Genomic DNA, 17384 nt, shown 5'->3' with positions numbered 1-17384 from the left:
CAACATACGATATAAACCGAACCGCCCTAGACCAGTATCATTCTCTGCAATTATCTACAAATGACATTAGATGGCGTTATGATTATATAATCCTTTAATATTTTTTTGTAGATTTCCTCCATACTGGTGATAATAAGCAAGCATGTGATAGCGGCGGAAGCGGCGCCTCACTGCGAATGTTGCACTTGGAGCCAACCCCCGCCGCGAACTCTCATTATTCTCTCAGCAAATATGTTTTGACTACAACCATTACTTACTTCTTTCGTCGAGCCTTAAACCCGGACGTGGCAAATGATTTTCGTAGTACCTTTATAACGATTCTATCCGCTTTATAATCATTATCAATCATTAAAGGGTGAACCACATGGTACCTTCATTTATATTTATGTATACAAAGGATTTAAATAAACTTACTAGGTTTTCCTAGTAAAAAATTTTAGAGTACAACTTTTATTATCATCGTTTTAGCCATTAAAACATAAAGAATATATCTATATAGCAGCATCCCTCTTAAAACCAAAGGATAATTGCGGTTGCCAACATGCCTGCCAAGGGTGGCAAAACCATTCTTTATGGGGGAGGTCTATGTTCAGCAGTGGACAGTAAACGGCTGTTATGATGATGATGATGAATATACCTAACCAAACCAAATTTATATTAATATAAATAAAAAATATATATTCAGAAATAATAAATATGAATAAATAATGAATTATGACAAATTTTCCTGTTAGGTCGACGTATCTAAATTACATGATGCATTCATTGATTTAGCTCATGACATTTTTTTTTTATTACAGATGCATTTATTTAGATATCCAATCCCCCAATTGATTATGACAACTAGCCATAATCTAAATTAAATATCCATATTACTATTATTTTCAACCGTGTTTGAAAAGAAGAGAGTTCTCAATTCAATTGTATTTTTTTTATTTGTTACCTAATAAATCCTTTTTCCATCAAAAAAGATTTACTCATAAAGGATGTTCTTATAGAAATGTTATCGAAATCGGTCCAGTAGTTTAGTTTTGAAATCAAAATAACTGATTTTGCCGATTGAAGTATTTTTTTATGGAACGCAATCTTTACTTATATTCAGTATAATCATAAGTATTAAGTAAAAGTGTGAAACATATTTATTTGGAATGGATTATCTCTGTAATCATTATATCAGCCGTTTACTGTCCACTATTGAACATAGGCCTCCTCCTCAGGGGAGTTTTGCCAATAGTTTCCACGCTTGGCAGGCGGATTGGCAACTTAACTCTATCGATCTCTATAATATCTATTTATCATACACGTAGTAGTTAGCATATAGAAAGACACTATTTTTTTATTTCGTCATCGAATCGTTTTATTTTTCAATCATTATGTCGCACTCACTCAAACACACACTTAAACACAATACAAACGTTGAATATATGATTGAATTTATAAGAAAAAAAAATATCATACAGGTAATTACACGAAACGGTAAAAATATACGAGTGTTCATACAAAATGTATTTTTTTGCGAACTATAACGGTCTTAGATCTATTGAATGATCTCCATAGCTGTCATCACTTCCCTATTGCACTATGAAATGTGGGAACAAATTATCGCAAACACTTCGATAGTGCAAAAAAAAGTCTTGCACAAAACGTCCCTGTCTGTATTTTCTGGGCAAAAAATGTATACTCCCACGCTTCGAAAGGGTTGAGTATGCACCTGACCTATATTGAATTGTTTAAAAAAATTGTGTTTTCTTTTGCATTTTTTGTTCATTATTTTCATTGTGACACGGATAGAATGCAATTGATTTGTAGTGTCACCATGCTTTGGTATCGCATGGGACATTTTAGCAACTTAACGCATTCGCCGACAGTGAACAGTTGTTATCGTGATAACAATTAAGCTTAAATTATTAATTGTTTGAATTATGTCATATTCTGAGATCATTCGCGTGTGTAAATAATTAAATTTTACACAATAAAAATGGTGACACTACGTATAACTTTATTAAATAATATCATTTAATCGATAAACTTTCATTTTGCCTCGTTTATTTTTCTATAATTTTTGTGAGATACATGAATTATAACAGACATCATAGAATATATTTTATTGTAATAACTACCAGTTTAACTCGTGTGTAATTGGCTCGAGAAAGTCCGACTAGTTTCGGGACCATTTAGGACCTTTAATCGTGAGCGGCTGTGACGCAAGCGCGAGCATAATATAAACTAGTTGAGTTTTCTCGAACTAATTACACGTAAGTTAAATCAGTAGTCATTACATTTAAATATAATGTGTACTTACAAAACTTTTAAGAATAGAATCATAGAATTGATACTGTGACTTCCATGTGTTATTTTCATTAATATTACACTTATTAATCTTAATTTTCAAACGGAAATACGACACTGCTTTTATAATTAGTTTTTCACACCAAATATAAAAGTTGTATGCAGAGTATAAATCCATAGGAGTTACCATATAGTACATAAATTACTACATTTAAAGACTGACATTAATTTTTTCAGGAAAAATATGTTTCCACTTTATGTTAAAGCTATATCTATTAAACTTTAATTAGTCATTATTATATTAGCCACATATTTTTCCTGCATAACAAGTATTTGGTATGCACCCTATTCGCATAACCTAAGTTGTGCTCGGTAAGTATTGTTGCGCCGGCGCAGGTAGCGCCTTAAGGGTTATCCGCTTATGCAAAAAACACTGCATAGTATCCGATTAACACTCGCATACAAAAAGAATTACGTGTTCATATGTTAACGACTGTACTTTAAGTTTTATCCTAGGCGTGTGTGCTTTCTTACATTATCATAACAAAAAGTTTTATATACTTATAAATTAATGTGTGATGTATTAATCCATTAACGAAGGCTTAATTTATAGCCAATTTTATTCATTTTAAAATCCAAATAAATTAATATTCTTTATACTCAAACTAATGAGGTTGATATTCAAGTTTACTTTCATGATATAGCTTCTCAAAAACTGTTCTGTGTCAATATATGTATTTGCATAAAATTAGCTTAACTTTACATAAATAAAATTTAATTAGAGGAAGCTAAGACATTAGAAATTTCATTTTTACGTAGGTAACGTAACTTCATTTTGTGTTACCTATAGAGGTTTAGAAAACACATTTTCAATTGCAGATATGTTCTATTTTTTATTTACCCTTAGTGTATTTTATGAATGTGTGTTTCAATTATAAATAAAACTTGATATACATCCAATAGCTAAATAGGTAAACGTTAAGTATCTATATTTTGGTTAGCGCTTTAACAACGTAGAGCTCCCTGAATTTGGCGGCATTTAAACGAATGAGGTTCATTAAGAATTCATTGACGAGAACTCGTGAGTCGACAGGGGAGGGTGAAAAGGCCGACAGGCGATGTGTTGCAAAATGAATAAATTGTGCCGAGGAATTAGGGGCAGTTCGCTAAGGTAACGGCCGTCGTGTTTCAATAATGCAAGTATTAGGTACCGGCTGAAAGACCTATTGGACGGAACTTTATATAAGGGCTCTAGGATCATCCCTAGCTGGTCACTAGTGCTACAAAGCTACAACGCAAAACATAGCATTCGTAATGAGTTCGACCGCCGACACGATAATGTCATGGCAAACAGTTGCAATCGACAGTTTGCAATCGCTCCCTCACTACAATTGGCTTCATTAAACAATTACACACTATATTTCTTCGTACACTTATTATTGATGATAATTGTTAATAACAATATTATGTTTTGATTAGTGTCGTGTCATATATAGGACTAGCGATCCTTTCGAATTTTCGAAAATAATATATAACAAGTGAAAGAACTTTTAAAGTCAGTTAAATAGTTTTTGAGTTAATTTAATAATATTAGTACATACTTGAAAGATTAATTCATTTTCTTGCAAAAAAGTACACGATAGTAACGATGACTTACGTAATCACGCACATAAAACCTTTATGTTCTAAATACTACGTAATTAGACTTTTACTTCCACTTTCATTGGTAATTTGCATATTAACTGTATGAAAACCAAATATTGACTACAAATTGCGTGGTTTAAAATAACAAGCCAAGCTGGAGTGGAAATAGATAAACCACATCTTCTTCTACTTCCTACCCTTATCCCTTATGTATTTGAGGTCGACGTAATATGTTTTCCTTTTCCATTTATCTCTATTTACAGTCATTTCAATAATTACTTCCTTTATAGCCATTTCATGTTTTGCATGGTCCATTTATCTCTTTCTGGATTTTCCTTTGCATTTATATTATGTATTAGCGATGCTATGTGCAATTAGTTAAATCTTATTTTTATTTATGAAAACCTGTATTTTACTTTTTGTCTTTACTGTCTCTTGATTTTATTCTAAAATTTTGTAGCTGTTTATTTTTCTTTAATAAAAAAGAAAATAAAAAAAAACACTTACAGTCATTACCTTTCTCACCACTATCTCTTCTTCCCTGCGCATTACACGCCCAGTGGATAGATAGATAGATGCCCACATAATTAAGAAAAAATAATGCACGATACAAAAAGTCCTTGAATTAAGAACATAAGAAAATACAAAGACTAGAAAAACTGCAAATGAGATGGAACCATGCCATAAGGGCAGTAGTACTAGCTACAATTGCATACAAACTAACTAGTTTACCTAGGTACCAACCTAACAAAAAAAAACAAGGGTTAGAAGACGCCTAGACCAAAGATTGGTAGAAAAGAAGAGAAGTTGCCCGGTAACTGGTGTCCGACTTGAGACGCTACAGTTCTTCAAAGGACTATAGTAATAAAATTACAATGCGACGGACTTATTCGAAAATTCAACATATGCATACACGTAAGAGATGAGTTAAAAAACTGCATTATAATGATCTGTCTGCGCAAATGTATAAAAAACAAGTTGGGCGAGCACCATGTGCAGTCGCAGGTGCCCTCCGTTCCCACACAACCCTTTCAGCGGCCGACCTCTCACTCGCCCCCACCCCCGCACTCCATGTTGCATCGTATCATCCTAAATTGTGTGAAAAACTGGCCGCTCATCTCAACATGAACTATACCAAAAACATTTCAAATACAAGTGGATTTTCAACAAAGAATAAAAGCTTCTTAAGTCCTTATAAACTCCAAGTAATCATACGTTCTAAATTCTACCTGTTTCGATTATATTTATAGCCGTTGTCGTATTATTAGATTTATTGCGGATATAATGCAATTCTTCTTGTTTTTGCCTTCTATTTTGGACCATGTTACACAGATTATTTACCCGTACTGAAAATCTAAAAAATAAAATATGAAATTGATAAAAACAATGTTATCTTTATCAATGTTTTCCATTTTCAACCGACTTTTTATCATAACGGTTATATGATGACTAAATCGACAAGATACTCTAATGTATGCAACAACATTAAAAGAATAATTAGAGAGACTAAACTTAGGTAAGTTTTGTTGTGAATTTTAAAATAAATAATTATGTTACATAAGAAACGGCGCAACAGACGTTATTCACAAAAAAAAAGAAACAATTGCACTTTAATTAGCGGATAATGTAGTAAATACTAGGAAAAAATTGGGTAATTTGGCATTGTGTTTACAAAGTTGGTGTGGTTGTAGATAGAAGATTTAATAATAATTATAATTGATACTTTGTGGCTCTACTATACTTACTGTTTCTTAGATAAGTATTTATTTTTTTCTCAGCTGCCCGCCCTCACGAAATTAGAAATAAAAAATATTTATAATCGAATCTGCAGAATGACGACGACGATATTCCCGTTATCACAGGCCGTTTTTTGTAAATGGCCTGTATTTTGTAAACCATTAAAGGCAAAAGGATACCGGCTGTTAGCGTCCGCAATAAATCGCAACCCTACACAAATGTTTCCGCTGTATCTCGGACTACGGTCCGACCATTCGTTTGATAACAAGCGTCGTGTTTATTATTTTGCCTTTTTAATTTTCCGTATTTTTCATCCTCTATAATACCTACAAACCAGACCTACAACAATGTCAAAATAAATAAATTACCTACTTTGTTGGATTGTCTCTGTATTTGAGAGACACATTATTATCCCGACAACAGATTTTTAAACCTTTTTTTTACGAGTATTATTTACATTTATTCGTCGAGATAGAATATATCCAAACACAATAATCTCACTTTAATATAATAAAAATAACATATATTTACGTGAATATACTTATTCTGACTATTCTCAATATCAAGTGAATTAGATACTAATTGGTAATTCTGAATAATGTCAATTTTTACATTCATCACAACAGTATAATAGTTAACAAATACCTACCCCTTTGGAGATTATAGTTGTGAACATATAAAAGTATGGCTTTGTTCATGATGAATTTCTAAATAATTAGCTAAAAATAAATACTTTTTAAAATACCAAATGAACTATTACTAATACTTATTGAGGAATAATTCAATACAAAACAACATTACAAACAAACATTTCCTCCCTAATCTTAAATTAATGGTTGGTCAAGGCACGCCACTATTGGTCGTTCGAATACAAGCTGCTTGCTTGCATGTAGTTGCAGATCAAGTTCGATATCAGAACTACTTTTGGCGTTTTACATCTGCCCATTCAACCGCCACGTTTTCACTTCTAACCCCACTATAATTACATAAATATGCGTTATCGCCACTGTATCGCCTGATATTTTTAGCATTAAAGTCAAATAAACTTTCACAGGTAGAAATTACTTAAATGAAAACCTATTAATGAAGTATGGATATTATTTAGTAATTATTTATAAGGTAAGGAGATTTTGTTAGAAAACTTTTAACATTTGTGTTTTTCTTTTCTTTATTGTTTTGTTTTCTTAGTCGCGTCATATAACATCCTGGAGACGAAGAATAAAATAGTATGTCAAATCTAAAAAATACAATATGTCACGGTCTTACAGATAAGGTAAAATATTGTTAGAGTTGGTACTAAGGTTCTGATAAAAACACCAGCTGTTTAAATGATTGAAATTCATATTTACGAGTTGCTGAATAACAAATCTTTCATAGCAAAACCTTTATATTTCTTATTTTTATACGATCGATAAAATACGAGGCCATTTCCAAATTGTTTCATATTATACCTCCTACTAATATCATGCTTACAAATAAATGTGAATATTTGTAGACGTGCTTGAATAATTATTACATATTATTTAAACATACATTATATACTTAAACTACTTAATGGATTTGAACAATCATCATCGTCATAATTTAAGCCATTATTCGTCCTTTGCAGGACATAGGCCTCTCCCATAGACTCACTCCATCGAATTGAACAATATTTGATACATATTTGATATATCATGACTAGAATAAAAATATATTATAGATAAAATGAAACCTAATTTACAAGAGCAAAGTCACAGACTATCGCTATTCCTACTACTATTATAAATTCGAAAGTTCGTGAAGATGTTTGTATATATTAATTCGTGAGGGTAAAGGCGCGGGATACAACTAGTAGTATATAATTATAGGTTGTCAAAGTAACCGTGCTTACTCAGCTCTACGTTTAAAAGTTAAAGGACAATTAAATATTTGATCATCCGATATACGAGTACAGTATGGAATATTGCCGTAACCGATATTTCTCATTAAAAGAGCTTGTTTGTCATTTGATAAAAAATAAAGTCCGAGGGTGGCCGGTGGCCGCGGAAAGGGTTGCGCGACTATCTCTCGACCCCAGAAAGCCTGAGGAGCGGAGGCAAACAAGCAGATGGCCCCAGCTACAATTACATAATCAACAGTTATCGTATTCAAATGAGAGTGCATCGATACTGGACGGAAAGACCCTGTATATGGAATGCAAACGAAACGCGAGTAGTAGATATTTATTCAACATTTGTTTATTCGATCTCGTCTATAGTTTTACTTAAAATTTAACATAATTCTCATATAAAAATTATAATAAATCATTACACCAGTATACGACAATTAATTTGAGCTTAATTAATTACCGTAGACACGCGTACAAAGGTCAATTCAAATCAGATATGGCCAACAAAAACTGAAACCGAAAGTAGTAACGAAGAATCAAATACATATTGTAAAGTCACTAGAGCACTGGGTAACTACGCAATTGTTCCGGTGATGCAGTACAGACCAACTATTTCTTTTCGAAACCCACACAATGTAATCGTTGCAGCAGCGATCTATTTCGTAGAACATATTCCAAAGCTGCGTTTCTTAATGAAACCTTTTCGATAGTGTAAACTTAAACACCAATGAATGTATAGTTACGCAACAGACCAACTCCCAGTTGTTAAAAAGTGATACCGACTGAGATCACGATGCATTATGTACGTAACGGTGCATTAGTGACTGACTCACAGGGAACTGACCTAGGAGCATGCAGCGGAGTGCATTGACGTCGCCGACGCACTTATCACCGCATGCCTCTTGAAAGATAATGCATAAAAATGCCCTTTCGAGACGATGAATAACACATCTGTTGTCTGACAGATTCGAATTAGAATATAGTTCAAAAACATCGACTCTATTACAAAGTGATACTTTGGATCCCAATTTACACTACCTGCTGTATACATTTCAATAAATTATTTAAAAATAGATTTATTTTTATTTCTTAATTAAAAATAATATATAACTTTATTCCGGATTTTTGTCCTCACTTGATTTTAACTTAATTCTAGATCCAAGTCTCAATAAAAATTAAAAACAAAAAAAATGTATTATATTAATGTTGTTAATTATACATTTTCAATATACTTTTTTCCAATCTGTACTTAAATATATAAATAAAAACTGATTCACTGAGTTTATTTTTTATGAGTAAAGATTTAGTAAATATGGATGTTTTCGACACTCGGTTCTTTCTGACTGTCCTGCAGGGATTTTAAGGTGGAGTCAAGTTCGTTCGTGTACTATAAAATTCTTGCAATTTTTCATTATTATCATCATCTCAACTCTTATCTGTCTACTGCTGAATATACGCTTCCTCCATAGACTGCCATAAGGAATGATTCTAAAGCACCTGCATTCATTGTCTCCCTGCAATGCGTTTGGGGTCATCACTCCATCTAGCGGAGAGTCATTCTATTTGCCTCAGTTTCCTATAAATTGTAAAATTTAAACGGAATAAAATATATTAATAATAAAATATATCTTTTTTTTAAATAGATTTAATAACCCATTTCAGTATACGTTCCATATGAGGCTAAAATTGTATTCGGGAAATTAATATAAAAATGTTATCGATAATATTGATAATATTTATTTATTTACACTTTATTGCATTATTTAAAAAATAATATATATAGTAAGTTTTAATGAGTAACGATACAAAAGATAACCTTATCTCTAAGCAATCTCTTCCAGACATAATAATAACAATAAGTGACTTTTAGATATTAATTTAACAATTTGTAATGCTGATCTCGCTGATCCAAATAGCGATCATCAAAATTTTGCTTTTAACATTTTAACATTTCGAGATTTACTTTATATTTTCTTAACTCGTATGTATTTTGTATACAGTAATATCGTTTACAAATCAATAAAAATATGAACTAAAATAAGTTAATAAAAATAAAAAGAAATAAGAGATCGCTAACGAAAGTGCCCTGTCTATTAATACACCTAAAATACATTTTCCAAAAAAGGATACACCTTTTTTACAACATTTTTTTATTTTAAAAATCTATTTTCGATATAAAAAAATCTAACATTGTTGTATGATATTTGGTTAGAACTTATCCTGAACGTATTAAATCCAATTAAATATCTGAAATCTAATATAAACTATCTTTATATTAGAATCTTGGAAAATTTGTTCACAAATCACACTTTCTACAATTGTTTCTTTAAATAGTTGAATTGAACAACTAAAGTAAGTCGAAGATCTATAAAGAGACTTACTGTAAAGATTGCTGTAATCTAGACAAAATGAAAATACTTTTTAATGATTTTTACAGCTGAATCTGATCTTTATTAAACTTTATAGGAAGATGCAGGTGGCAATCCTAAAAAATAAAGTACAGAATAAAAACTAAATCATTAGTATCCTCTTAAGGAGATTTTCAACCAATGAAACTGAAAAGTATTCACAAAAAAACATAATTCTGTCACATTATGTTTTTACACCACAAAACTTTTTAAGATGCAACGCCATATTATTACTATAAATTAACAAATTAAACTCTTAAAAAAGTACAAGCGACTTACTTTCATGTTATAGTTATTATAGTTGCCTGTAAATTGGGTTCATCTTAGTCGCTGTACCAATCAACAGGTGGTGAACGTGTATTTTTAAAATCTCTCGAACTGTGAAATTGAACAACTTTTTGTAGTCTACGTAACCTTATTCGCGCGTGTCCGACACGCTCTTGGTCGGTTTTGTTTTTTGAGTTTATGGTCTCTTCTAAATTCTTGTTAGATATTTGAAAACTATTAGAATAGGATAGAAACAGGTTTAACCGATATAAGAATAAAAGTAAATAGAATTTGGGTTGGATCTCTGTAATCTATACTAATTAAATCGTTTCTCTTGATTAACTATCAACGCTAGAAGTACTAAGTCTAGAAAGCTGAAATATGTAACAGTTTTGTTTTGTAACATAAATATCCCCGAAGAAAAGATTTTTGAAAATAATGATACCACGCGGGTGAAGGTTAACGAATGAATAAAAACTAATATTTATATAAATAAATAATACTTTTTTCGTCAAGGAAGGGAAAAATAGAAAAAGAATACACTAAAAATAACTTACTATGAATTACGATTTATTTAGTTTAAAAGAAAGTATTACTGATACATATAATAATACGATCATTCTACAGACATTTGATATAACTTAAGGCCATGAACAAGTCTTAAAGATAGCCGGCTGGTATTGAAAACAAGTAACGGAATTTTTATTATCAAATAGTATTATAATCGTAGAATCGTCAACTTGACCGTAATTCGTATGATCCAAGCAAGGTTCCGGGCTGATAACGTTGATGTTTCACAATAGCAGAATATTTGCGGCGGGGCACGTCGTCGCCTTGAGATGCGCGCGCTGTAAACAAGTACGGCGGGCGGGCGCGGGCTGCGGGCTGCGCTGAAATTAAAAATTAATATACGCAACACGCTCACGCGCACAAGTGTTCGCGTTCACATTCAATTATAGAATTATTAATATTAATAACTTATACAATATGTTTAAACGTTCTAAAAAATTAAGAATAAGATTCCTTTTTCCCCGTTAACATGTAATCCTAAAATAAATCACTGTTGTTTATATTCTAATAGCGATTTAGTTTACCCGTAAAACATTTTAACTTTTATAGCGCATTCCTAGCGACGATTTTTATACCACTAAAAAGTAAACGAGCTTACGGTCTGCATTGTAAACGATTATCTGAATACAATACAATGACACTAGAATTTTGGTGCATGTTCTTTAAACTTTTCACTAATTCGTAGTTTGTCAGATATTCAAAATATTTCAATACACATTATTTACTTTCTATATCTTTTTACTGTATGAAGAATTGAACTTATTCATAAAATAGCCTTCTGTTAAACGTTAGCCCTTTTTAATAAATCATAGAAACCAACTTGCAATTACTGAAAATAGTTCAATAATAATTTATATAAAGACATTTTAGTAAATTGTAGATTTGCGACGTGTGTACGTGACAGAGCGCCGATGCGAAGGGCTTTCAGCAGCGACTGTACTGCGCACACGCTAGTCGATAGGTACTACATCTAAGTGGGTCAATGGCATGGCGGCGCGTGACGCTGACGTGGCCCTTTGCAGGGCTCGCCTTGAACCGCCTGCCTCTTGCGTCGGTGGTTTGACTATATTAATTTGCGCTCACATATTAGCTAAAAATAAAAAAAAAATAACTATTCAGTTTTAAGAATCTTCACAAACAACTATGAACATTCTGAAAGGTCAATTCATATCATTAGTTGTACAGAAACATTTCGTTTAACCTAAATTAAAAACATGGATGTTTATACTTATGGTAACATGATTTCAATTAAGTATTATTTAAAAAATATTAAATTAAGTTCTTTTTACACCTTATTATACTATGCAGAAGGTTAGTAAACTTTTTGCTTTACTAAAATAAAATCTATATAGGAAACAATGCGGATAAGTATTTTAATAAATCAAACGATTAACTGTATAATTATATTTCATTAAACATTTAAGTCATCATATTATAACAGGCATATAGACAAACAGAAACACTAGACATAAACTCTTGGTAACCTCCTAGACCATACGAGTACGCAAAGGTATTGAGTTAACAGGAAAATAAGAACTTAAAAACTCAATAGATACTACGTTCAAACTTTATTCTTCCACAATTGCATGAAGTCAAGCTTTTTAATATTTATTTCTTAATATAAAAAATTAGACAAAAACAATTTGATTAATTTAATCCATTTACCACTACTTAAACTAAACAGGATGTTTAGACTACATTATAAAGTTAATTATAGTATGGACCAAATATTTTAGATAGCTAGTATCACGAATCCCAAATCTAATAATTTAATATCTATATATTTTGCACATACTCGTAATAATATATCGTATCTGTTTACAAGGAGGAATTTACTCAATGGCCCTGAATGAATAACAAAAATCCCTATAGGTAGTTATGCTATAATGTTTCGCAAGACCACTTTGTTCTGTAAATCGTGCTCGATAACACATAACGTCATCAGCAAATTGCTGAGGTCAGTGGAATGACGGTACTCCATCTAGTAGGTACCTATAAAGCCATCCATTCATACACTAAGACCAGTGCCACAGTTCAAAAATACAAAATGCGTTCTCATTAATAAATTTCAATAACATTATATGTATACATATATTTAATAAAACATTACTTTTTTTTTAATATCATCATCATAATTGTAAACCGAGCCGAACAAGGAAATATAATTATTTATTCAGAATAGCAACTATTTTCCCCTTATCAAGACACCAGGAAATCATATTTATACACAACTGATAGTCACGACGAAGCATCAAATTGAAGGTCCGTTTGAGACTGAATAGGTACGTTATACGTTTACGATAATTGTAAGGCCCTTGTGTACCGGTAGTGGAAGCAAGCACGCGCAAAGACGATTTGCATAAGGGCCGTTGTCAATGCTAATGTTCGTAGGCTAGTGAGAAGAAGGTCGAGACCTTAAACTGCCATCGGCGAGGCCCTTTGATTAGCCTTTATCTCGGTACCTCTTACAAACAACTTGACAATAAAATAAAACGCAAATTACGATGTTAAATTGAAAAATTCAAATAAAAATAGGTACCTATAATATGTAGGTAGTAACATTTACTTTACAAGTTTTATAAATAAACATTTCCATAAGAAGAGATCTGTATCCATCGGTGAGATTCTAATAAATATTATGATGATGATATTTACCTACTGTAATAATAGATTTTATGATAAAATTGCTAGGTATCTATATATCTATGGTAGTGTTAAAGCTAATTTACTACTGTTTTATCTGTGTTATTAATCGGCATATGACAATAATTTTACCATTAAACATATAAAATAATAATTCAATACGATTGTGTATTCTCTCTGTACAGAACAAGTAGAAAGAATGATATATTTTTTTTACACAAAATTAAATATTCCCACAAATGTTTCAAAAATTATCAAAATTGAACGGAACCTTTTAAGGGAATGAAAAGTACTTAAAAATTTCATTAAATTTTTCACAATTCTAAACATGCAATACATGATTGATACCTTACCATCTATAGCGATTTAGTATGACTGGCAACACTAACTAAAATAAGTAACAATAAGTGAAACCAATCGCCTCGTCCTCCTGAGATACCTTATTTTATACCAACCAAACAGCAAACACCACCACTGAGGTCCCTACCTAAGACTAATTCAAAGTCTCATAGGCACCTATTTATTTAGTTTCACTCAGTGGTGATCACGACATGCTCCACTGAAATGATGAAACCAAGATGGAAAACGATATGTACACTCACTTTCTTACTAGTTAATTATGTAGCTACTCTTAATTCGCCTTATACCTACAGTTATTCAGTATTACGTTTACCATTTTAACATTAACTCAATAGGGCCACATACTTGTCAGATCATTTTCGAAACGAGAATCATGGCCTCAGTTCTCATTTTGAGAGAAATAACGGTTTATTTTTAAAACTATTTGCCTCGATTTGAAAGTGAAACAAAATCCACACAGTAATTTAGAAAACCTTTTGACTTTGCCTTTGATTTCAACTTATTCGATACATTAAGTATTAATGATACATATAATGTGTTTTCTCAATACAAAATTCGAAACACATACAAAACACTATTGAATCAGAATACTTCATTCTAGATACAGGAATATCGGATCGGATAATAAATCTTAAATACCACATCAATATTTACTTAGATATAAGTAAACATCATATCAGTCGTTAACTGTCCACTGCTGAACATAGGCCTCCCCCTTATTGGGGAAGTTTTTGCGAATAGTTATCACGCTTAACAAGCTAAGGGGAACCACAGTTAGATTTTGGTGATGTTTTATGAGGGGCACTGTTGTTCATTCCTCGATCATTAAGTTCCCTAAGACGCCTTTTATGGCACTCACGGGAAAAGGATCCGGGACCACATGGAACCACCACAGATTAGATATGATTATAGTTACCTTATTATAGTTTTTATTTTTGAATAATTATGAGAAAATAACTGTAATTTGCATTCAAGAACATTTATATTTCGATAGCAACTTAAAAATTACAGTATAATATCAATCTAATTGGTTGACATTCAGTAACGCCCATGTAAACTAAAAGACGCCAAAGCAAAATAAATAATTTGGAGGCCAACCGTGTCCCATAAATTTATTAACCGTACCATGTCCACGTTATTCTGGTTGAAAACATTCGATATTATTCGCGAGCGCAAGGTCTTGTTGCGCAAGATTGTACACGTGTAGAGATGGGCAATCCACCTGGGTGGGTTTAAAGTCTGGTGGGTAAAAACCGGGTGTTTTGGGTTTATTGGGTTTAAACCCCATAAACACCCAAATTTTTGGGTGTTTATGATTTTGTACTTCATCATCGTCATCTCAGCCACAAGACGTCCACTATACTGGACATAGACAATATTATTATGCAGCCTACAGAATAAAAAACTTTTAATTTGATTTTGAGTTTATTAAGAAAGAGATGAAAGTAAAATGTAAAACTACAGTCAATCACTGTCAGATTCAGAGTTATTACAAGCGATGAATTGTATAGGTTCGATAGGCTCTATTTCGTCTAAACTGTTATGTTCATTTACTTGCTCAATGAAAGCTTCTAAGGTATTTTCTTCATTAAACTGAATGTCCTCGCATTCAGCTTTATGTTTAAGATTCCAGTTATAACAAATGAATGAAATTTTTTCAGTTCTTTCAGTTGTAAGTCGATTTCTTTTGTTATTATGTATGTAGCCTTGGATACTAAAGGAACGCTCAGTGGCTGCCGAAGTACAGGGAGCTGATAGAATACGAATCGCTACTTTGCTTAACTCAGTGGAACCACAAATACCTTTCCACCATATTAGGGGCTCAATGCTATCTAATGAGCTCCATACAAATCCTCTGGCCCAAAAGTTTTCTTTAGCTTTATAACACGCCAAATCTGCCATTACATTTGACAAACTTAAGTGTTGGCTTAAATTGTAGATAAACTCCATACCCTTAAGTTCTTCCTCTTGAGTAAGTTCGACTCCTAGAGTCCTGGGGTCTAGAATATATGCTGCAAAATGTATTGGCCTCATTGCCATATTGCATCTTGAAGATACTGATGTTAGAATCTGCTGTTTGCTTTCTTCGCTCAATGTCGAAATCTCATTTAATGCAAAACGTATCTTAGCTTGTACATCTCTAAATGTAATGTATGTGCGATGCAAACGATTCTGGTCGCTCTCTAAGTAAAATATGCTTTCAGTGACTGGTTCCAAAATACTTATACATTCCCCTGTCTTCGTCCAGAAATCATCACTTAGAATTAAATCTTTAATATCTCTTGAAATTACCACATCTTCTCTAACTGTTAATATTTGCAAAGCTATCTTATTTGCTTTCAAACTTTTTAACGAAGTAACATGACTTCCCCATCTTGTAGCACAAGGCAATTTTAGTGTTTGTGTAGAATCTTCACCTTGCCTTGATTTTATCAACAAGGAACTTAATCGTTGACTCCTTTTAACAGTTTTTATTATATTTATGGCTTGCATAATAAACACAGTTACTTCTTGTATCTTTACAATATCTTGACACAACAAGTTAAGGATATGTGCACAGCAACCGAGAGGAACAACATGTGGATATTTGAGTTTTGTTAATTCGAATGCCTTTTGTATATTTCTAGCGTTATCGCCAATAAGTACAAGAAACTTATTTGCTCCATACACTTTCATTACTTTTTCAACTTCTTGGCTAAGGTATTCACTAGTGTGAGGATTACTTTCTGTATTCAAACTTTTAACGTATGCAGGTTGAGGTTTTGATATAAGAAAGTTTATTATTCCTTCATTTCTTAAATTAGACCAGCCATCGCACTGAAGGTGTAAGTAACTACAAGCATTTAGTTCCTCATTTAACTCAAAACGCATTTCTCTATATATTTTATCTAAGTATTTTGTCGCTAAAGCTTTACGTGAAGGTATTTTAAATTTTGGTTGCAATTTTTCGAAAAATTGTATCCATAAAGGATGTTGCACCATCGATAATGGCGTCCCTGTTACAAATATAGCTCTCGCTAATTCTGTTTTTATATGATCATCGGTGTCTTGAAACTCAGCATTTATTGTAGTGTTAGCAGACGACGAGGGGCTTATAAAAGAATCATTTGTCTCTATCTCTGACAGTCCAGACATTTTGGTTTTGGACGAGCTATCTTTTATAAGTTTCATAGAGTCTTTTAATGTTTCTGGAGATTTTGGACAAGTGATAAGATGTTGAAGCATTTTGGCAGCATTACTGAATTTGTAGACCTTATTACAAAGCTTGCAAGAAACAGACTTGTTTGGTAAAGTACGGTAGTGCTCCCATATGCGTAAATCTTTAGGTCTCCCCATTGAACCTAAAAAAATGAACGATGATTAGTTGGTCTGACGAAAATTCAACAATAGAGTGCCTATTTTTTTACAATGATTATTTCTTGTTATTTACAATAAATTTATTAAAAAAATAATAAAATAAATACAAAAAACCTTTGTAAAATTACATCTCCTCGGAGGATTAAACGCAGACGCTAGTTTATTATCGTATTGTTCTGTATTTTTCTCAGCAACTTCTTTAATTCGATTAGGTACTTACGCATATTATGTTAAAAATA

Source organism: Galleria mellonella, unplaced genomic scaffold (assembly GCF_026898425.1).
Source record: "Galleria mellonella isolate WM207_F2 unplaced genomic scaffold, CSIRO_AGI_GalMel_v1 utg310, whole genome shotgun sequence".
NCBI lineage: Eukaryota > Metazoa > Arthropoda > Insecta > Lepidoptera > Pyralidae > Galleria > Galleria mellonella.
The sequence above is the reverse complement of the archived record's forward strand: the minus strand, read 5'-3'. Positions refer to the sequence as shown.